Genomic DNA, 24,644 nt, shown 5'->3' with positions numbered 1-24,644 from the left:
AACAAAGAACAAGTGAATAAAAACAAATTTCAAAATTCGTGTTAACATAATGTTATTCGGCCATTAAGTGTGGTGCTCTAAAGTGATTTAATGATATAGAAATATGGCTGTAACACTTTGTTAGGTGAAAGAAATACCTACAAAGAAAATTATCCCATTAATTTAGGGAAAAAAGTATGCTGACAAGTGCAGAAAAGAAGGCCAGAAAGACTATGACCTCAAATGTAGATAGAAATTGTGTCTGCATTGAGAAATTATAAATGACTTAAAATTTTCCTCATGTGTATTACCTGTGTTAGTATTTAGTACATGTCTATACATGATTACATAAGAAAAGTTTATTTAGTGCCATCATGAAGATCAAGAGAGCACCACTGACTGCCTCTGGGGTGGTTTTCCCAAATTTGTTGAGATGAAATGCTCCCCAGGCAGCTTGGTGGAGTGAGGGGTCAAGGAAGAACTGAATACACAGTCTTGCCACCCACTGCTATAATACTTGACAAAGGTTAACCTCTGGGTACTAATCTCATTTGGAAAATTAGTTTAACACTAGTGCCTATCCCATGGACTTATCTTGATTAAATGAGTTAATATGCCTAGATACTGTCTGACAGACATTAAGTGTTTTTATAAGAGTTTTTAACTACACAAAAATAGCTACCTATAAGTGCGTGGGAAAGAGCTAATGATTTATTTCTAAACTTTGAAATATTCAACTACTGTTATTTCTTCAAACAATATACACATATTAAAAAAGACTTTATGAATGACTACTGCAAAAAGTGTAAGATATTTGGTTCTTAATCTGTATATTCTATATATATTTTCAAATGATTTTAATGTCATTTTTTATTCTAAGCATGGCTATGTGACCATGACAAATAAATATCAAGATGCCTGAAATAATATGTGATATTGCATGGACATATATTGGCTAAAAATGATCTCAGTGTGATTCAGAGCAATTATGTTTTCAAAGAGGACTAATTATGACTTAAGGGATGAAAAATATTATAATCTATGCACTTATACAGTTTGTAACTGAATCTAATTATGAATTGTCTTTTCTATGACCTCTTCTTGGTTACATAAAGATAATTATTCCATCTGTGAAAACTTATAAAAATATAATGTATTCTGGAAGGCTTGTGGAAAGCTAAAACAAGGCTCAACTAAGTCAGCTTCTCATAGAGAAAAACAGATGGCAATTAATATAATGTCTCCATCTTTAGAAAACCATGAGTGGCTTGGTCAAAATGATATATCAAAAGACTAATAATTTGCAATGGTCAGGACGTTCTAAAGCTTAGGGGAAAAAGGAAAACTCTCAAAATCATGGTTTCTAAAACACTGCTTAAAAATAATATAAAACATTTCTCTTCATCAACTTATTTTTTTAGGTCTTTGCTTAAATTCTAGTTAGTTAACATATAGTGTAGTACTGGTTTCAGGAGTAGAATTTAGAGATTCATCACTTTACAGTAACACCCAGTGCTTATCACGAGGGCTGTCCTTAATGTCCATCCCCAATCTAGTCCGTGCCCTACCCATCTCCCCTCCAGCAACCCTCAGTTTGTTCTCCGTTTAAATAAGCACATCTAACTTCTGAATACATAGGCACCTTGAAGTGAGTGATAAACAGGCAGGGGCCCAACGCAATAGATCCAGAGAAGCAAAATTTCAATGTCTGGAATTGCAGATGTTTTCAAGCGCTGATAAAGATTCAAATATTTAATTAAAAGCTAACATCATATTAAATGATTAAAATAAAACTGATTAAAGTAAAAAATATATAGATCTATAAAATTAAATATAAAGGCAGACATGAAGGCGGGACTTAACATAACAGACAATACCGATTTCTCAAGATAGTCCAGCTGAAACAGTTCAACAACCTAACATTTCCCAGCATTAATATACTTACTTTTGTATTTAAGTAAATAGACAAGGTTTTAAATAGGTTTACACAAATATACAGTACATTTTTTTGGAATGGATATTGAATCTGTGTCTGTAATATTAAAAAAATTAGACTTGGGGCTATAGTCTAGAACCTCTCACCAACCACCCATGCTACTGCTCTACCAGACATTAGAAAGGGACTTAAGGGATAAAAGAGGAGTGTTAATACACATTTCAAAGCCTCCATTTTTTTTCTTTCTATAAATATATAACTCCTTGAATTAAGAGAGAAAAAAATTTTCTTCTTCTTCTTTTTTTTTTTTTTAAAGATTTTATTTATTTATTTGACAGAGCACAAACAGAGGAAATGGCAGGCAGAGGGAGAGAAAGAAGCAGACTCCCGTTGAGCACAGAGCCGGACCCTGGGACCCTGGGGCCATGACCTGAGCTGAAGGCAGAGACTTATTAATCCTTTTAGCTACCCAGGTGCCCCAGAAAACAATTTCTAAATACTTCCTCTGTAATAGTTTAATCACTGACAGTCCTAAGAGCTATATTTTACCATTTGTTTCACACTGATGTTTTATAAAATTTGCTTGCTTCACACATTTAGATCTTGGTATCAGAGATTCAAGGTGCCGATGTATCTCCCAGCACTCAGACTAATGTGAAATAGTACCAGTAAGAGAATCAATAAATAACACAGAACCAGCACTGACTAAACCTGATGGCCATCTGGATTTCAAGAGAGATGGTGTAGGGAATGTCAAAAGTAGGTTTAGAAATACTGAGGTAGCTACCTGTAAAACTTACAGGCAGAAATTCTAAGTGAGCACTTGGTGATTCTATACTCAGATATGTCATTGTTATCATGATATCTTCCCTTTCACTCCATTGCTCCAAGAAAACGTTACCTTTATTTTTTTTTAATTTTTATTTTTTAAAGATTTTATTTATTTATTTATTTGTCAGAGAGAGAGGGAGAGAGAGTGAGCACAGGCAGACAGAGAGGCAGGCAGAGTCAGAGGGAGAAGCAGGCTCCCTGCCGAGCAAGGAGCCCGATGCGGGACTCGATCCCAGGACGCTGGGATCATGACCTGAGCCGAAGGCAGCTGCTTAACCAACTGAGCCACCCAGGCGTCCCGAAAACGTTACCTTTAATTCGTCAGGATTTCATAATCCATCCCTAACCTCTGGATGATTATTAGTACATTGAAGTGGCAGGGAGGAGAGATCAGAGAGTAATAAAAATAACTAACATCTTTTAATCACTGTAGGAGACATACTATTGTTCATCAATATCATTCCTATAATTTGGCAGGATTATGTGATTAGTTTCCTAACTATCTGCAAGCAGTTGATGGCTTTCACCTCAGAAATAGAGCAGTAAAAGGCTTTGTTTTTATCCCCCCCTTCTTTTGGCACTCCAATATTCTAGCTATGCGACAGCAGAACCTCTATCAAGCTTAGGGCACTGGTAACTGTATGGAACTCAATATCGTACCCTCATGACTTTCATTAAATATTTGTGGTAGGAGGTAACTAAGAAGTGGTAGCTGCTTGGCTAGATAGCCTAGCCCCCTAATTCAATCCCCAACTATAATCCTGGAAACATAATATGTACTTCATGTTTTCTCTTGTTAATTTTGTTTGTAATTCTGTGAGATACTAATTATTAACCTCCATTTAAAAAGAAAAGAAAGAAGATCAAAGTGAGCTTATATAAACTAATGGGAAAAAAGGAGTCACAAAGGCCAGCTATAGATAATAACTGGAATAAAGTCTTGTCAGAGTAATAAAGAGATAAAAATACCTAACCTGAAAGAATACAAGTTGAACAGGGTCAGGGTTAGAGAGAAATATGATGTGCTCAGGGACAAGTACATTTGCATATTAATTTCAAAAACATTATTCCAAACAACCATCCAAGATAATCAGCCACTTCCAAGTTAAGATATTAAGGTTCATTAAATAGGTTAGAAATCTCCATAGCCCATATAATTCAGCTATTCCTTCCTGTGTGTATGTCAAGGCTTGGTTTCTGTAATTGAACACAGTCTTGATATTTCTAGGGTATCTGCTCCACAATTTTAGGTAATGAATGAATTATTTGGCCATTTGCTCACTAATTATTTATTTTTATTTTTAAAAGATTTTATTTATTTATTTCAGGAATAGAGAGTGGGAGGAGGGGCAGAGGGAGAGGGAGAGAAAGCAGACTCCCTGTTGAGCACAGAGCTCACACAGGGCTTAATCTCACAACCCTGAGATCATGACCTGAGCTGAACTCAAGACTTGGATGCTTAACCGACTGGGCCACCCAGGCAACCCCCTCATGAATTTTAAAGCAAATACTTAAAATCGTTCATACTGAGTTTAATTTCTCCTTGTGATTTCAAATAATACCCTTTTTCAAATAATAACCCTTTGTTATATTTTAATGTTTACATTTTTAAAGATTAAAACATAGATATACCTAAATCTCCAACAGTATTAATAATTATATTTCTTCCTTCTCCTGCCCACTAACCCAACTGTTAAATTCTAACCTCCTAATAATTACCTGACTGACGGATTCAATTCAACTTATTTAGTTCGGGAAAACTGAGTTGAATTACTATCGTGGACACTTGTATGTTCAGTCCTGTAGATTTCTACTCCCAATTCAAATCCAGAGCCTATAACCAGGTGTTTGAGTTGAGTGCCACAGAGGAAACTCTGAAAAGTCAAATGCTCATGGGATATGGTGGGCGACAGCCAAAGGCTCTCTTATCTCACAACACCAAGTAACAAGTAACTTAAAAGTTCATTACATGCAGGCATATATACACACATAAAATTCCAAAATTCCCACTTTTTTCCAAAGTTTCACATGGAGAGGATTTTAGTGAGTATTTCTAGCTTTAAGGAGTTTTTGTTAAGATGTCTGGGTGACTCAGTCAGTTAAAGCTTCTGACTTTTGATTTTAGCTCAGGTTATTATCTTAGGGCCCTGAGATCCAGCTCCACGCTCAGCGGGGGAATATGTTTGAGGATTCTCTCCTTCCCTCTGCCCCTCTCCCACTCACATGTTCTTTCTTTCTCTCAAATAAATAAATCTTGAAAGAAAATAAAGTTTTTGTTATAAATACGTGCTTATTTAAAATTGAGACTATGAATTGAGATTACCATATGGTTACTTTCTTTTCCTTTGGTCTGATAAGGTACAGAATAGAGAGAATAGATTCAATAATACTGAGACATGCTTGCATTCCTAATGCATGCACACCACTTTGTATGTATAAAATGCATAACAAAACAATACATAAAGTATAATCTATATTATATATTATCTATGATATATGTTGTTGGTAGTATAAATGTTATATAGAATATAAATTCTAAGTTATACAATATAGACTATATAGCATACGGTGATTTCTAGCTAATATCATATGCAAAATTATTCTACTATTTCTTTCCTACATTGTCTTTTTTGGCATTAGGATATTATATCTATATAAATTGAGTTGAGGAATTGTCATAATTTGGATTACTGTATTATGTTTTATAAGAGTAGATTTAGCTTTAATTGATCCCAAGTATATTTTATTTTTATAATTAGTTGAATCTGATTCATTTGTAATTTTTGTGACTAGAAGAATCAAAATTGCATTACACTCACCAACAAAAATTTTGTCTAAACAAACAGAAAGGGGAGCATGGGTGGCTCAGTCTGTTGGGTGTCTGCCTTCAGCTCAGGTCATGATAGAGCCCTGTGCTGGGCTCCCTGCTCAGCAGGAGCCTGCTTCTCCCTCTACCCCTGCTTGTGCTCTTTCTCTCTTTCTCTCAAATAAATAAAATTTAAAAAACAAACAAACATAAAAAAACAAGCAGAAGGAAAACTTCATTTATGTCAAGGGTCATGCAGTGTGTGTGTGTGTGTGTGTGTGCGTGTGAATTCTATATGTGTTGAAGACTTAATTATAATTCACTTAGATATACCATTGATCCACCAATTAGAATACATAATATATATCACAAATTTCCTTAATTATCAGTTTAATCTTACACAGCTTTCAGATAATATAGAACCAGTAAGTAATGACTTTCAATGCTAAAAATAATAATAAATAAATTTAGGAAAGTAAAAATTTCAAAGAATGATTATAAGGTGCACTTTTGGAGATTTCTTTCTTTTTAAAAACGTTTATTTATCGTAGAGAGAGTGTGAGTGGGGGAAGGGACAAAGGAAGAGGGGAAGGGAGAGAGTATCTCAAGCAGACTCCCCACTAAGCATAGAGCCTGCATGGAGCTCAATCCCATGATTCTGAGATCATGAGCTCAGCCAAAAATCAAGAATCAGATGCTTAAATGACTGAGTCACCCATGCACCCCACTTTTGGAGATTTCTTGATCTGGGAAATAAATCATGGCAGTTTGACAAAATCACCAGTTACCATCTATGTAAAGAGTGAGAACTTCCACAATCATAGCAAAGTGAAGCATTTTTTGCTTCCACATTCTACAATCCAGAAACATTATTTGGATAAATATGAAAGCCTATTAGTTAATTATTCTCATCACATAAGTGGTATCTGAAAAATTAAATTTATATATCACCATAGAAACAAGAAAAGAAAAAATATTTTTCTTCCTCACAACAATGCATCCTATTGTCCCAAGAACTTATTTCAGAATTATTTATTTGGTCTTCAATTTCCATTATGCATATATTATTTTGTTTTTCACTCATTGAAAATCTTTTTACCTACTGCTTACTACAGTAAATAAAGACACAGTTGCACTCTACTTGACATTTTTTTTGCTGATGTTGTATTAGTAGCTACATAATACCTAGTCAAATATATCATCTAAATGTTCCCTTCTCCAATTATCAATTGCTTTCAGTACATATTCTTTATAACTGTAATAGCTATAAATGTATTCTACCATCAAAAGCAATACTTAGTAAGCACCACTGCCAAATGGTGTGGAAAATATAATTTTGTATTGAAAAAGGCACAATACAAACATGACTTTTTAAAGACCTAAATCTTAGTGAGTGGAAAAAAAATTTAAAGTCATACACTCTATTTGCGTGTGTGTGTGTGTGTGTGTGTGTGTAGAATCAATGCAAAACTTAAAACATTTATAACTATCATAGAACCACATAGTACCTGATTCATATGAACTTGTTAAAATATTAAAGCGTTTTCGCTTTAACATTTTACTTTGACAATGGTAGTAATTATTATTTTAAAACATGAACAAACATGACAAAACTATTATTTTATGCTAGAGATGGTTACATTTTTCTACTTTAAACTTTTCATTATGCATGAAGAGAATCCCTTTTTCTTTACATAAGTGTAAAGTAATCAATAACTTGGTTGATTCAGTCCCTCAATTTCTAGGAAATGACTTACTCACCTTATTCACATTAGAATTAACCACAAAGCTAAATAAAATGTAGATTCCATATTCCACAGATTCTGATTAACCATTTAGGAGATTTTAACAAGCTCCAAGATGATTATAAGGCAAATTGTCCAAGGATACCACCACCACCACCATTATGTCTAACATATGTTGGGGGCTTACGTCATGATTATTACGATACAAAGATCAAAGTATGCCATTCTTTAACTGATTTCCCTTACAACAGTTCTATGGTATATGTCCATTATTATTGATATTTCATAAATGCAGACAGTGAGCACACAGAAGTTAACTAGATTTGCTTAGCTATGTAATAATTTGTCAGGCTGGAATTAAATCCAAGCAGATTACTTCCTTCAGAGCTGGTACCCTTAACCTTGAGGGAAACCATTTTCCAGGATATGGATGCCATTTTGGAAAAGAAAAAAGAAATATATGGGTAAATAATGGCCAGGGTTTATTTCTAGGACAGTGGTTTCCAAATTTTCATATTTATTCTCCTATGAAAAAAATGCTTAGGGTAAACTCCAATATTATAATACGTATTTATATACTAATCATTTACTTCTACAACTTTTACCACCATAAAAATATTTCATAAAAACATACTCAAAATTGAAATATAAGAGTATGAGGTAAAACACCAATATAAATAGATTTTTTAAATATTTTGCCACAGCTCAGCTGATGGTCTTGAGCACACTACATATAGGAGACCACCTGGGAGTCACTTGTCTGGAGATTGCTCTGCAAGGTAGAGGAGCACAACATGGCCATTTTGAATATTTCAAGTCCCTATCTCCCACCTTATCCTGCTTTTCTCTCTCTTCAAGAGAACAATTTGCATGGGTTCTCAGACTTTTACTCTGTGTCCTGATTATGCAATAGTAACTTTCTGGTTGCCAAATTATACCTATAATAGATGGTTCTTATAAGTAATACAAACTGAAAATAGTAATTAAGTCAAATGAACTGTATAATTTCTATCTCGTTCTTTTTCTTAATTATAGTACTTAGTTAAATATTCATTTAATATTAATATTAAATTAGTGTTGACCACTTAGGAGAATCTGTATAAAATGTAAAGATTTGTGTCTCTATAATAATACAGCTGCATGACACTAGTCTAAGTACTTAAACACTCAGATTGAGTTTTCTCCAATTGCAAAATGAGATAGCATACGTAACTTCTAGGTATGCTGTGCTAAGTCACATAAAAATAACAAGCTGGACCTGAAGCATATCAAATGTTCAATAAAGGTAGTTATTATTGTACCACAAAAACATGGCATTTATTTAAATATTTCTAATCAGATTTCTTCGGAAAATTCTAATTAATCTCTTCCTAAAGTGCAGAAGAGAGCCACTACTAAGTCCCCATTGATACAAGAATAAAAGAATAATAAGAATAAAAGAAGTGACTATAAATACACACACTAAATCATTCAGGTAAGAGCTCTGTCCAATTCAAGGCAATTGGGAATGGGAAATATTTCCTAAATATTATAAATAACTTCAGGTTAATACACGGAAAGCTATTGTGTACAGTTTCTATTATATGAAATGTCAGGATCTGGTAGGAGAAAGGAGTAGAATTGTGTATAAGTAGTCACGGGACCTAAGACACTTTAGAGATAGCAGAGGAATAAACCATTACTATATAGGTCTGTTGTCACATCTTAATATAAGAAAGTTGATTTCCATCAACTTGTAAGTTGAAGTCTCTCTCTCTCTCTCTCTCTCTCTCTACCTACCTGTCTGCCTATCAATTTTCTTTAATAGAAAAATATATATCCTCAAGAGAAAAACTGTAATATTTGAGGATCTCTAAATCAATCACCTTGGTCATTGCCATAAAAATATCTAATGAATTCTGACAGTATTCAGTCTCCATTCCCCACTCATACAAAAAGACCTCCCAAACAATTTTTATGTTCCTTATTCTTATATATACATGAGGTTCCTTCTAGGGAAAGATGCCAGTTGAAAGAAAAAGTCCAAAACAAATAGAAAACATAAAAATATAACTGAAAAGAAGCAAAAACAAATGCCAGGAGTGGTAGAGAACAACAACAACAGAAAGGAATAAACCCAAAATCTCCTTAGATAAATAAAGGACTTCCTCAATGAAAGAAGTATAGCTTGCTTTTAATAAGTGTGTTTAGAGAACAGGAACTGTAATTCCTGGCTATTTTTTAAAGGTACGTATAGGAGGGAATTTTGAAAGGTAAAGTTGAAGAAAAATCTTTATCAAAGCAGAAAAACAAAGCATGGGTATAGAAAATAAGATAAAAAGATTACTAGGGTATTCATTCAAAAGACACAACATAAAAAAAATAAATCTCAGAGAAATGGAATAAATGTCCATTCACTCTCTCCATATTTTTCTCATCCAATCTACAGAAAAATGAAATCTGGCTTGTCCCCCCCAGTACTACAATGCAACCAATCCATCCAGGTCAAGAGGGGGATTTCTTCAACAAAATTCAATAAATTTTTTTCTTTATCTTTTGAAATTAACTTTATAGTGGCATAGCACATTGTTGCTTTCATCATGATTGCAATTCCCTTTTTAAGAATTCTCTCTCTTTTGGCTTGCAAAGCTCTACACACTTTCAAACTTCTCTTTCACCTCAAAATCTCTATTTCATTTTATTGTTCTCTTCCTTAAATACTAAAGATCCATTCTTCATGAATGCTTTGCTCATTCTATATGTGCAATAGTATCTGCAGATTTTATGGCTTCAATTAATGTCTATATACCAAAGCACTACTAAGGATTCTCAGCGGTCCATATTTATCTCTTTTGTTATCTATAGATTTATTTTCCAAGATGCATTTCAAAGTCTCATGGTCCACAGAGAAACCCTTATCTCTTATTGCTCATTCCTCTTCATCACTGATCTTTCTCTCATTGAATAGATACAGGACCCACTCAAAAACTGTAACTTGAATAAGGAACCCCCCCCTTCAATATTTACTTTACCTTCCATACATATTCAAACTTCATTTATGGTCAAGTCTACATCTTAAATCTCTCAACTATATACACTTACTTCTTCCTTTTTTAATTAATATATATTATTTGCCCCAGGGGCACTTACTTCTTATAACCTCAAAGCTCTTAATCTATGACTTCTTGTCATGAGCTGTTTCTTATACCAGCAAAATAAATTGAAATGATATGTTTAAATTAGAAAATATTTTTCAGGAGCGTTAAAGATTTTACACCATTTTATCTACTGAACTCATGTCTGAAAGTCTATCCTAAAGAAATAAATCAGAATTTAGAAAATGTGGTGTAAAACACTGTTTACCAGTGTACTATCTATTGCATAAAAATATAAAACTAATTTTTGAAGACAGTTAATTTTTGACATATATACTCAAATGTTTAAAGAGATTGGACAGGATTATGACAATTATAGTTGTATAGTAGAAAGATTTAATAGTTGACAACACTCATGGTATCAGGAAAGTAAAGTTCCATAGTGAATTGTATTTAATTAAAAAAATCAATGTTAACAAATGAACATGAAAATAGGTATCTTTCTTAACTTGTCACCAAAAGGGGTCACACCAACATCATTGGAAATTTACCTATCACCAAAACTAACATGCACCCTTAGTGCCCAGATTTGGTTTCTCATACCATTTGTCAATTAAAAGAAAAACAAACAAAAAATGGTACATCTTGGTGAATAACTAAAGAGAAGTTTTAGGAATGACTGAAGCAGAAAAGAATGGACTGAAGAGTGATCAGAGTCTAGAACTGATGAATCTAAGAATAGATGAGTCATTCCAAGTAGATGCTAATAGAAAAAAAGCAGAGATCTCTTCACTGGGGAGTATGGATTTAAGAAAGAATGTTTTAAGATAAAAATTGCAGTTTTGGGATTCTGTTTGTAGGTCAATTAAATGGGCAATAACAAGCAAAGATGTTACAAGTAAAAAATAAACCAAGCACCAAAGTAACCACTCTGCAAGTTCTGTTTATTATGAATAATAATAACATATAAGTAAATACAATAATATAATCATTTTCCTTACACTTCCCCATGACTTGAGAGTTAAAAAATAAATTCAAGAAATTCTAAATTTTAATCTCTCAAATTATTCTACTTGTCAAAATGATACTGAAATCAATTTCAAAACTGAAAAAAATGAATTGATAAGGAGTTTAATTTAGTATTTCAGTAGTCATTCACAAAAATTTTAGAGTAAAATGAATCCTCTAAATTTTGAATCCTAATATGGAATGTCTACCTCAAAGGAGAAGTTTTTAAAAATAGATGAGAATATATAATTATTTCAGTACAAAATATTTTTGCACAAACACCTCTGTGAAAAAAGAATGAGTTTAGTTTCAAATTATAAAATAAAAAACTCAATGCTTTCTTGCTTCTTTATATAAAACATATAAATAAAAAATTCCATCTTTGTGCAGTGGTAGTATCATAGCCAATGAGGTTTATCTGAGGTGCGATTAGTGCTAATTGAAAAAATTCCATATCATTTATGTTTTTGTTTTCTGAATGCAGGTTAAAATAACTTAGTGACTAGCCCACATTATTTTTGACTAGTCCACATTTTTAAAGTACATCTTGTTGAATTTATTTAGAGTATGTGATCATGAAAATATATTTTGAAGACAAAACTTGAAACCAGATGGACTAGCTTAGCAGAGTGTTTACTACAACTATTTTACATTCTGGGGTTATCATCTCACGATTGTATGCTATTAGCTATGTACAAAGAATGACCAAGGAATGTATTTTAGTAAACATAATACTGAAACACCTCACAAGGAAGATTTTTTAAATCTCTTTAACATGAATGGCATGCTTACAGAGTAAGTAAACTCCTACTCCAAAATTCCCAAAATAAGCACTTTGGGTACATCACATTAATTCTTTTTTTTTCCCTCTCTTTTTAAAATTTTATTTATTTATTTGACAGAGAGAGAGAGAGAGAGAAATCACAAGTAGGCAGAGAAGCAGGCAGAGAGAGAGGGGAAAACAGGCTCCATGCTGAGCAGAGAGCCCGATGCAGGGCTCGATCCCAGGACCCTGAGATCATGACCTGAGCTGAAGGCAGAGGCTTAACCCACTCAGCCACCCAGGCGCCTCACATCACATTAATTCCAAATAAAATGTATATAGGAAAAATTAAAAGAGATACATTTGTAAATCTATAAGACAGTAAAAGTGCACCTCCAAGAGATGGGATGGGTTAAACATACATATAAATTTCAGGAAGGGAAACCATCATGAATATAATTAATTTGAGGAACAAATGGATTTAAAAAGCAAGATGAAATAGATTCTTTAAGGTTTTGATTCCTTTGTAATTGATGCCAGAGAAGATAAAGATGTTCCTTTCAGTGCTTAAATGTAAAAGCATTCAGTATAGTTTGATGAATGAGTGAACTGTTTGACTGAAAAGATGTCTTTTTTTTCCTCTTAGAACTTACATTATGTGGACTATGAGCCACTCCATTTATCAATGTGTAGAAAGAGTTAATATGTTCTGTGAAGAGATGATGTTCTTATATAAAATAAACCATCATGTTATTTCTTTAATCCAGCAAGCCTAGCATCATTTTGTTTCTTAATATGTAGAAAGCAGCTAATTAACAATTTACTAAAATGTGGATACTTAACTTACATATATACAGTGTTAAAAGTGTATTGCTTATTCCTGTTTCCCTACAATGCAAGTGTTCAATTATAATACAGTGTCACATAATCTCATAAAAATTATACTTACTATTTAAGATCTGTGTGTTTTAAACATTTGTTTAATATACACACACAATGACAACATTGCTTCATATCTTTAAAACAGTTTAAATTTAAACTTCATAGAAGTAACTTTATATATGTCATCCTCTATATAAAATGGCATGCAACACAAGAAACAACAGGTTTTGGCAAGGATGTGGAGTAAGGGGAACCCTCTTGCATTGTTGTGGGAATGTAAACTGGTGCAGCCACTCTGGAGAATGGAATGGAGGTTCCTCAGAAAATGAAAAATAGAACTACACTACAATCCGTCAATTGCCCTAATAGATATTTACTCAAAGAATACAAAAATACTAATTCAAAAGGATATATGCATCCCAATATTTGTAGCAGATTATCTGTAATAACCAAACTATGGAAATAGCCCGTGTCCATTTATTGGATGGATAAAGAAGAGTCATACACACTGAAAGATTACAGAGTTTTAATGCAATAATGGGGATGGAGCTAGAGAATATTATGCTAAGCAAAATAAGTTAGAGAAAGGCACGTAACATTTGATTTCACTCATATGTGGTTTTGTTAGGAAACAAAACAAACCAGCAAAGGGGGAAAAAAAAGAGAAAGGCAAAACAAGGAACAGATTCTCAACTATAAAGAACAAACTAATGGTTACCAAACTAATGGTTACCAAAGGCGAGATGGGTGAGGAAATGGGTTAAACAGGTGATGGGGGTTAAGGAGTGCACTTGTTTGATGAGCACAGGATGATGTATGAATGTGTTAAATTACTGTATTATACACCTGAAGCTAATATAACACTGTGTGTTAACTAAGTGGGATTAAAATAGAAACTTAAAAAAAATTTAAAAAATATGAGGGGTGGGAAATTATAAAATGGCATAGAACTTTAATAATTTATGTGGTCTTGATATTATCAAGTGAAATAATATATATATACATATATATGTGTGTATATGTATGGATACATATATATAATATATATAATATCATATATATATATATATATAAAATCTGAAATCTGTCCATAGACAAAAACAGGCACATGCATATGTGTGCGCATGCAAACACACATACGCATTTTTATAGTCTTTATGACAGTCATTTTTTTTTTAAAGATTTTGTTTATTTAACAGACAGAGATCACAAGTAGACAGAGAGGCAGGCAGAGAGAGAGAGGAGGAAGCAGGCTCCCTGCTGAGCAGAGAGCCCGATGCGGGACTCGATCCCAGAACCCTGGGATCATGACCTGGGTCGAAGGCAGCGGCTTAACCCATTGAGCCACCCAGGCGCCCCATGACAGTCATTTTTAATGGCTATATATGATTTTATTGTTATAGAGAGCATATTATGTTACTCAATTCATCATTTATAATCCCGTGGTTATAGATATTCTTCTTTATCTACTTTTAGATTATTTAAGTATGATAAAGTCCCAGGAAAGAGATTTACTGGGTCAAAAATTCAGCTGCAACTTTGGTTGTTTGTTAGCTTCAGGAGTAAGAGAATGTAGTGATTCATCACTTACAGACAACACCCAGTGCTCCTCACAAGTGCCCTCCTTCAGGCCCATCACCCAGTTATCCCATTCCTGTCCATGACCCTCCAAGAACTTCCGTTTTTTTCCCTATTCGTGAAGGGTCTCTTATGGCTTGCCTCTCTCCCTTTCTCTCCCCCACCTCTTCCTCTACATTCATCTCTTTTGTTTCTTAAATTCCACAGGAGAGTGAAATCATATGATATTAGTCTTTATCTGACTGAAGTAAGTACTTCATTTAGCATAATACACTCTAGATCCACTCAGGTCATCTCAAATAGCAGGATTTCATTGTTTTTGATGGCTGAGTAATATTCCACTGTCACATATGCCCATTTATTATTAACTAATAATTTGGGGTCAAATCCTGGTATGTCTATAGAATTGGTATATTTTACAAATATTGGATAAAAGAAAGAAAATAACCAAATAAAAACCAATGTCTTATACAGACACAAAGACAAAAGCCTTATTTAGAAGGAAGAGAATTATATCCATCTGAAAAGTGATGTTATGGCCCCCCCTTTTTTTCACCTACTATTATAGGGAAATGGTTATATTTTGTTTTACAGTCTCAAAAGCAAATTCAAGCATTGTCATGAAGTATTTCCTTAATGACAAACAACAATATCGTTAAAAAGTTATAGAAAGATGCATGTATATCCTTTTTCTTTAAATCTTTTTAATGTTCTAGCTACATTTTATGTTTTTCTCTGATTTTCATAGTATTATCTCTTTATCAAAAAAAGTCATAGAATCTTCACTAGAGATTTAAAAAGTCTCCACTAGATATTAAAAAAAAAATAAAATAGGTGGCAAACTCCTGGAAATAATTCAGTTATAATCCAAATTAAAGATAGAAAATATAGTAGCATTTTCCTTTTCTATGATTTATGTATAATTTGCTCATTTCCACAGAAATGACATTTCTAAATTTTGCACTTAGAGAAAATTACCTAGGTTATTTTAAGCCATAATTGATGTACCAAAATTATTCCCACTTTAATATACTATCCTACAAATTTACAAGTTCATTTATCATGTGAGTTCTTATAAAATGTAGATGTATTGATCCTGTATGTTGATAAGTCACTGTCCAATACTAATATTTCAAACCTGACTTGGTATGTCAAAGCAAAGTCTCAGACAATTATATGCTTTGCTTTCATTTTAAAACATTCCTCGATGATTCTGGATGTCTTTTATTGAGTAATGAGTGCAATGAATTTCTGAAAAAACATTTGTTTTACTAATTCTAAAGTGTTTTTTAAAGTGAGACACAAATGCTCTTACTGGATCACATCAGCATTTTCAAGAGGGCATGCATCATTTCAAAATGAAACTGATTTGTTTTAAGTTGTAAAAAAGCAGGTTTTAGAGCATTTTAGGTGGATTCTTTCTTGTGAGTAGTGATGGAAGTTGAAAACTCTAACAATATGGGTTTTTTTAAAGTGTCAAATATCTTTCTGGTCACTTTGGCAAAAGTAACTCATTTCTCAAATCCAGAAGAATTCAAAAGCAATGCTAGGAGGAAAGGATTCATTCTGGGTTATTAAGTTTCATGTTTATTTTTTATCCTCAACCTGTTATGCCAAAGTAAAGATACAGGTATTGGAAGATCATAAATATTAGAGGAAATTGTCATGACAACAAAATACAAAAGTTCCATTTTCTCATATTTATTATCATGGTTCTCAAACATTAGGTTAGTAGCAATAAATCCATCTAAAAAAAGGTATATGAGAAGACCAATAGAGACTTTTAAATCATGTGATACATTTAATTCTATTCTATTACTACTCAGTAACATGTTAAATACTACTCTGTAAAACTCTGAATATAACAATATTTAAAGGGTGGGGTGCCTAAGTGGCTCAGTGGGTTAAAGCCTCTGCCTTGGGCTCAGGTCATGATCCCAGGGTCCTGGGATCTAGCCCTGCATCAGGCTCTCTGCTCAGCAGGGAACTTGCTGCCCTCTCTCTCTCTGCCTGCTGCTCTGCCTACTTGCGATCTCTCTCTGTCAAATAAATAAATAAATAAAATATTAAAAAAAGAACAATATTTAAAGGGTACATGTTAAGAGCACGAGTGTCAAAAAATTCAATGTCAGTTTATATTTAGTTATACATTATCATCTATCTAATTATATGTATCTCTATTATGACAAATTCCTGAAAGATGGGTCAGATTTTTTAAGAATGCTTGGGAAACATTTATACAAATCATTTTAAAGCATCTTCATTTACGATAATTTAATTGAATTTTTTTTTTTAAAGTTTCCAGGAATAAGTACATTGGAAGGATTCTAAGGGAAAAACAAAACAAAACAAAATATATGAATAGATGAAATACCCTTTAAGATCTCCAGTCTGTATATGTGTGTGTTTGTGTGTGTGTGAGAGAGAGAGAGGTAGAGAGGCAGTGCGTTTAAGTATAGAAGTAAAAATATTTCAATATTTTATTAGGACACAAGTAAAGAATTACTAAAATTGAGAATGGAAAATGAAGATATAATTTACATAATGTTCTGAGACATTTCAGTCATTGTTACAAAGCCTCGGAAAAGCAGAAAATGCATATAAAAAATAAGAGAATAAGTCATCTAGAGATGACTTCTAGATTTTGTAAACTCGCTATTTGTAAAAATTAAATAATTTTAGACTTTCAATTTTATAATGTTTATTCCTTTTGGGGAATAGCTTTATTGGTTACAAAATTTGGTAAACAGAAATGTCCACATTATATAAAAATTTAAATATTTTCAAACTAAAAATTAAATGTACATATCTATTTGCACATGTGTGTACTTAGACATCTAACATATATAGAATTTGGAATAAAGGATATTATATGAATGCATATTATTTTATCACATTACTTGATATTGCAAATGTACCCAAAATATAAATTTATATTTCTAAATATGCAAATATTTTACATAAATAATGTCTTCTGTATAGATATATTAGTTCAAAAAATTAATTCTTTTGAGCCACAATATAAATTAACATAAAGAAAACATTCGCCATTCTATTTAGATATTTTTGTTGTTACCTCTTCATGTGTTTTTTATATGCTAGTTACAGACTTACTAAATCCCTTTGGCAAACTTACATTAAAATATTTTATTAAAATTAGAAACTTGCAATAAATTAAATTTACTTGCAATAAACTAAAACTGAAGCAATATTAAATGTCTCACAATTGGCATTTTTATAATTTACACTTTCATGTCTTTCATATTATTGTGTCTTTCATATCTCTTGAATCAGCTATTTTATTACATGTGATGGATATAATTTATTGTAAATTAATACATGCACATTTGAATATGTTGTATCTGTTGATAATTTGCCCAATTGTTCACTTTTCATTAATATTATTACTATTATATTCTTAATTACTTAAGTTTTTTTGCCTTAATACTTTTCTAAAGTTCATAAAAGTTTGATAGCCCAAACAACTGACAAAAAGGAAGAAAATAAAGTATTTGTATGTCAACTTTGAGAATCGACTGTCCTTCAAAGAAATATTTAATTTTATTCAGATATGCAGAAAGCTCCATACTGAATATCATTTCCTAAGAAGTTATTAATTGAATTAAAAATATTTACTCTATATTTTCCTTGCATCTTTAAGGTGACTTTATTGTCCATATCATCTGATAGAACAAAGATAAATACATGATAAATTAAAAACAAAATCCTAGAGGAAGAAAAAAAATAATGGTGATACATTCCTCCTAAGAAATTTAACATTTTAAATGTTCTGGAATGAGCAACTTTTATTTTCCTCAATCTGAATTGTAGAGATGGCCAACTGGTCTCACAAATATTTATTTTATAGAAAGTTCAATATATACATTGTGATTTTAAATTTTTTAGAATTTTTTTCTCTTTTGAGGCACCAACTAGCAAAGCACTTTTAAAGTCCTTTCTGGCCCAATATTCATGATAAGACAATTTACATAATTCAAATATGCCTAATTCTCACATCCTTACCTCTGTTATCTTCAAGTTCTAGGAGTTCTGCAAACATTGACATTCAAAATTCATGGTAAACACATGAGGAAGAGGAGGAGAGATGGTTCTTATTTTGCTTCCCAGGCTTCTCCTCAAACATGAACATGTGTCACAGTGCTCTGAGCTGGAGATACTTGCTCGTTTAGTACCACACCACCAGCATGTCACTGCTTACAGAATGCTATTTTGGGTTCTCTGAGTACAGCCATGAACACTGAGCCTTTTGTGCAAAATATCATAAGGGCACTCTGATGTCCGTTCATAGGCTTGGATTAAAATGCAGACAGCTCCAGCAAGTGGTATAAGCTATTTTTTTTTTCCTTTTTCCTAACAACAAGCAAAAGGAAAATAAAGTACTTATTGGTTTGAGGTGATAAGGAGGGAATTCAACTTCTGTAAGAGAATCCTGCAAGTGGAAAGGACATGCCCTCTACTTGGGGATTAGCTGAAGAAACAAATGATCAATTTAAAACAGGGACAAAAGTTACTAAAAAGAGAAGAGCTTTTCCACTCAGTGTCTATGCCTTCTGGCTGCTTCTTAATTCAGTCTTTCTGCTCAGGAATCTAGTAAAATACAGAAAGAGAGGGCAATGTCTAAATTAAACTCCTTTTCTTCTCCTTGGTTTATCTATCACCTAAATACACTTATTTCATTAAATTTATAATTAGATTCTGTTATAGCTATTATTTATTATGAGCTACATAATCGTAAGTTATGTGTTGATTACTAAGGCTGTTTTTAGTTAAAAAAATTTTTTGTACCAAATTAGAGAGGTTCAGAAATAATGAACAGCATTTACGGTAAAATGGTGCCAAAATTATGACTGATGTCTAAAAAACTTAATATTTTAAGGTTTACATATGCAATTATTGTGAGGAGGCAACCACAGATATCAGAAAGATACAGTGTTGGGACCGTATGCATGTTCATTGCTTTTCACCTTAACAGGGAAGGGTAGTCGGAAAGAAATTACAAGTAATGTCGGTGAGAACTAAATCGACTACGTGATGTCTAGTTTAGGCTTACTTCGTATGTAAATTCACAAACAAGCTTTATTTGTTACCATTTGCTACATAAATGTTAGATGCCTCTATAACCTGAGTCAAAACCAAACATAAGTGTTTTTCATTAAGTATTTTTTTTTAATTTAAAATTTTAAAATTAGGAACACACGAGACCTACCTTCTTTGATTGTAAAGTACATAACACAGTTTGTAAAGGGCAGGCAGGATGTGGTACAGCCGATCTCAAGAATTATTTGTCTTGCACATGCTGAGACTTTACACCCATTGAGCAACTCCCCACACCTCCCTGTCCGGGCCCTGTTAATCACCATTCTACTCTCTGATGCCTTTAGATACCTCATGTGGGTGGGATCATGCGTTATTTCTCCTTCTGTAACTGACACGTCATTTGCACGATGTCCTCTAGTTTCATCTGTGTTCTAGTGTGTATGTAGGAATCTAACTTTTTACGGGATATTGTCTCCTGTCTCGATACCACATGAAACTCCACTCTGGGTTGCAACTGTGCTTTTTTGACCTGCACGTGTATGTTCAACACTAGGTTCCAGGCTTGTGCTGTACGGCATGAGGGCCCAGGTCAGCATTCGCTACAGGAAAAGGATAATCACAACTGCAGAAGTCACACTGAGACAGGATAACGTTTTCTAAAGAACCTAGGGTCGGAACTTATGTATGTCAAGTAGAATACCATTAACAGAAATGAGTGATTTCATTAAATGGAAGATATGTTATAAAACACCTATGCAAAGTGGCCAACTAGATTTGCTTTTAATATAGACACAAAGTACTTCCTTTTCTTTTTTATTTATTTATTTTTTGAGAGAGAAAGAGTGAGCATGAGCTGACAGAAGCAGTAGAGGGAGAGGGAGAGGGAGAGAGGATTAGACACAAAGTTCATTACTTAAGAAATGTTTGTCCTCCCTGGAGGGTAAGAGGGATTAACATCAGACTGGCTGGAATCGAGCAGTCTTTATATCTATGCCATAACCAAAAACGTAGACTGACCTGGACTGATGGGACTAGTCATCATATAAATGCAGGGATTACTAGAACTGCATTTCCCTCACATCAGAAAAAAAAGTACATGAAATCTTTCCCATACACAGAAAAAGCAAGAAATTGTGAATAGTGAATGGCACATGACTGTGTAAGAATGGAGAGTCTCAGAATTAAGTACACCATTACACAAATGAGTGTCAATGCTGTAACACCAGCATTACTGGAGGTCTTCACACCACCGAATAAGCATGAGGGAGGGTGGGTAATTCCTGAGACACTCATGCCGCTTCATACATAGAGAGACATTCTGAGAAATATACAGAAACATTCTGGTAAACAATCGTCAGCTTCCCCATGCAATCTGGATAGATTCTACAAATGTCTTCTGCCAGAAGGCTGAAGATCAGAGCCTAGTGTTCCAGATGCTGTTAGCTAGGATTGTATTGAGTTAATCTAAATCAAGATTTGAATTAAAATATGATAATTCATCAATGTCCTAAAGAGCCACTGATTTTTCTTTTCTCCTTCCTTCCTTCCTTCCATTTTTCTAATGTTTTTTAAACCAAGTAATTAAGGAATGTAAACCCAATGAAAACTGAAGCCCGGACCAGTGGATGGACGAAAAAAACCACATATTATTCAGGTTCTGACCTGTCGCTAGAAGATCGGCCTTTAATCAGAAACTTCTTATCTACTTCCTTCACAACATAACCTACTCAGGTGCCTCTAATTAGACACATAGGCTTAGTCCAATCAATCACAATCACAGTCAATCAAACACAATCAATCAATCAATCACAATCAATCACAGTCCAGCTGTGGCCAGGACAATGGCATATAAGGTCTATGTCTTCATCACCATAATCTTGGAGCATACTATTTCTCGATAAATTTTATTCGTTAATGGTTTTGAAAAAAAAAAAAAAAACAAAACTCATGATACATGAAGATAGAAAAATTCAAAAATGTCCAAAAAGGCTTAATAGAAAGGAAGTGTGACACATACATAGAAAGATAAAGTAGAGTAAGTGTTAGTTGATCTGATGGCTTCACACCATTATTTATCCAGATTCATTTGTTCTCTTCTTGTACTTAAGAGTAAATAATCTTTTCCCAAGAGCCCTTAAGACACTCTACTTTTGTCTTATTGGCTAAAATAATTATCTGTCCCCATATCTGAACAAAGTATGCCAAAGAAAAATGCTGAGAACCATTAATCCATTCCTGCTCTTATGCAGTAGAGAAATGGATTGATTTCTCCAATTCAGGGTGGGGTAGTTGGCAACCAACAGTATTCACTACAGACATGTGTTTAACAAGTTGAAAATAAAAATAATAATTTCTGCTATATATGATTTATAGATGTTATTCTTTACTAATAGTCTAATTTGTTGTATTGTCTCTCTTGTTTTAAGAGTGTGCATATATCACAATGATAAATGGGAGAAACTAAAATAATGATTAAAACAACAATAAGAGAAAACACTAGCTAATCCATATACTTCAAACAATAACAAATTCTTTTTCGTCAAGCTTAGTAAAACTTGGCTCCTGGTAAAGAAACATTTTATTGAATATGGTAACATGTTATAGTGTCTTATAAGATTTATCCTTGAAGTTATAGCTGCAGCAGCCCTTAGTTTGATATAATTAAAATTTATCTGTTTATATATATCCATATTTCCTTCTTTTATTTTTGTTTTGTTTTGTTTGTTTTGTTACTGTTTTCTTCTGCGAGCAGACCTTGCTTTGGAGATTTGCATCCAAGGAATACCTTTGTTTGGTTAAACTATAACATAAACTGCATCATAGAGGAAATTGGCAAATTAATAGATACATAAATAATGAATGTTCCCATTCTATAAAATGTATTTCATTGGCAATACATAAACAACTTAAAATACTGGAAATCAGAAGTATAACTCCAGAAATGTAGAATCATCACCCTTGACCCCTAGCTCCAGATCTATTAGTCAATCATCTATTATTTTTATTTTTGCAAAACATTGTGTTAAAGTTATTGCTATACAAAGACAAATAACACTCTGACCAAACCATTTCCTGAAAACAAAAAGCACAAATAATTTTTAAAGTATCAAACAGGAGTAAACCAAAATGAAAACCCAATAGAATCACATGGGAAAACAGGAAAGTCAACCTTCACTGAATATGTGATGAAATGTGAAATATGTGTCACTTTGTCAGGAGCTGATCATAGAGAATTTAAGAACTTAACAGCTTGTTTGCAGAGTGAGTTTTACTGTACAACTATATGTCCTTGTATTGCTTAAGTTCCCTGAAATATAATAGTATCTCTAAGACATTTCTGCATTATGAAAGATTTTGCATATATCTATGAAAATAAAAATCCTGCTTGAATGATATATATTTAAATTAGTGGCGCATGGGTGGCTCAGTCGGCTAAGTGGTCAACTCTTGATTTTGGCTCAGGTAATGATCTCAGGGTCCTGGGATCCAGTGCAAGGTCAGCAGGGAGTCTGCTTGAGGATTCTCTCTCCCTCTGCCCCTCCCCCTGCTTGTGTTGCACGATAATCCGTGCTCTTTCTCAATCTCTAAGGTAAATAAATAAATTTTTTAAAAAACTAACTAAATGTAACGTGCTCATTGGAAATTAACAATGTTTTAATATTAATTAAACAACAAGCTTTCTTCACATCAGAATTTGCAAACTAAGAAGCCCATGTGCCAAGTCTACCCAGCCTTCTGTTTTCATTAAAACAAAAACAAAAAACGTTTTATTGGAGCAGAGCCATTCCCATTTGTTTACAAATTGTTCAGATTGTCTGTGGTTGCTTTCATGCTATAATGGCAGAGTTCAGCATTTGTAACAGAGGCTCTTGACCTACAAAACCTAAAATATTTACTATATAGTCATTTATAGGAAAACTTTATATTCATAACTTTATATTCCAACTCCTGCTTTATATTCATGTGATACAGTGACTTCAAACGTTTATACTCTGGTTTACTTAAGAATTAAATTATATACTTGATCAGTCAATAAATGTTATGTATTAACACACATAAATATATAAAATCTATATAGAAGAAATCATCTTATTCTATATTATCTTGTCTGTCACTGAGTTAATGAATCAATATGGTGGAATGAAAGTTTTTTAAAATAGTTTAAATATACTTTATTGCAATGTAGAGTGTCAAGGCATTTTCTTTAAGAGATGTTATCCTCAGAATGGGTCTCTGCATATTTTTCCATAAAACACATTCCTCACGTGTCTATTTTCCAGTTTTTATCTTAAGAACCAAGAGAGAATTAAAAAAAAAGAAAATATGGAGTCATATATGTGCAAAAACCTTTTTATAATAGACTATTTTTAAGAGCCATTTTTGGTTCAAAGCAAAACTGAACTTACAGTACAGAGAGTTCCCATATTCTTCTGGCCCCCACACATGCACAGTCTTTCCCATTATCAACAACACCAGCCAGAGTGGTACACGTATTATAATCAATGAAACTACACTGACGCATCATCATCATCCAAAGTCCATGCTTTACATTAGGGTTCACTCTTGGTGTTGTACATTCTGTGGGTTTGGACAAATACACAATGAACCAAGTCCACCATTACAGTATCCTATGGAGTAGTTTCCCTGCCCTCCAAATCCTCTACAGTGCCCTTTTACCCTCCCTCACCCCAAACCCCTGGCAACCACTGATCTCTTTATGTCTCCATATTTTTCCCTTTTCTAGAATGTCCTACAGTTGGAATCATGGTATGAAGCCTCTTCAATCGGCTTCCTTTAGTTACCAATATGGATTTAAGATTCTTCTGTGTCTTCTCATGTTTTGATAGCTCATTTCATTTTATCCTTAAATAATATTCCATTGTCTGGATGAACCCTAATTTATCCTTTCACCTTTTGAGGGACCTCTGGGCTGCTTCCAAGTTTTAGGAATTGTGAATATAGCTGCTATAAACATACATGCACA

At 33.1% G+C, this 24,644-nt stretch overlaps 1 protein-coding gene and 1 non-coding gene across 3 annotated transcripts in view; one reads left to right on the top strand and one right to left on the bottom strand.

The window, feature by feature from the left end:
* CDH19 (cadherin 19) overlaps positions 1 to 24,644 on the bottom strand; it is a 111,732-nt gene that overhangs the window by 76,556 nt on the left and 10,532 nt on the right. The window contains exon 1 of one of the 2 annotated variants that reach the window (XM_044242837.1): positions 18,626 to 18,744. The exons of the other annotated variant lie outside the window; for it this stretch is intronic. The gene's annotated coding sequence lies outside the window, so the exon portion shown is untranslated. Of the gene's footprint in view, positions 1 to 18,625; positions 18,745 to 24,644 lie in introns of those variants that run through there. 2 annotated transcript variants of the gene reach the window in all.
* Positions 11,758 to 11,894, top strand: LOC122903752. The gene has a single exon (XR_006383996.1). It is a non-coding gene; the product is annotated as a U4 spliceosomal RNA (small nuclear RNA).

Source organism: Neovison vison, chromosome 3 (assembly GCF_020171115.1).
Source record: "Neovison vison isolate M4711 chromosome 3, ASM_NN_V1, whole genome shotgun sequence".
Lineage (NCBI taxonomy): Eukaryota > Metazoa > Chordata > Mammalia > Carnivora > Mustelidae > Neogale > Neogale vison.
This window is presented reverse-complemented; position numbering and strand designations above follow the sequence as displayed.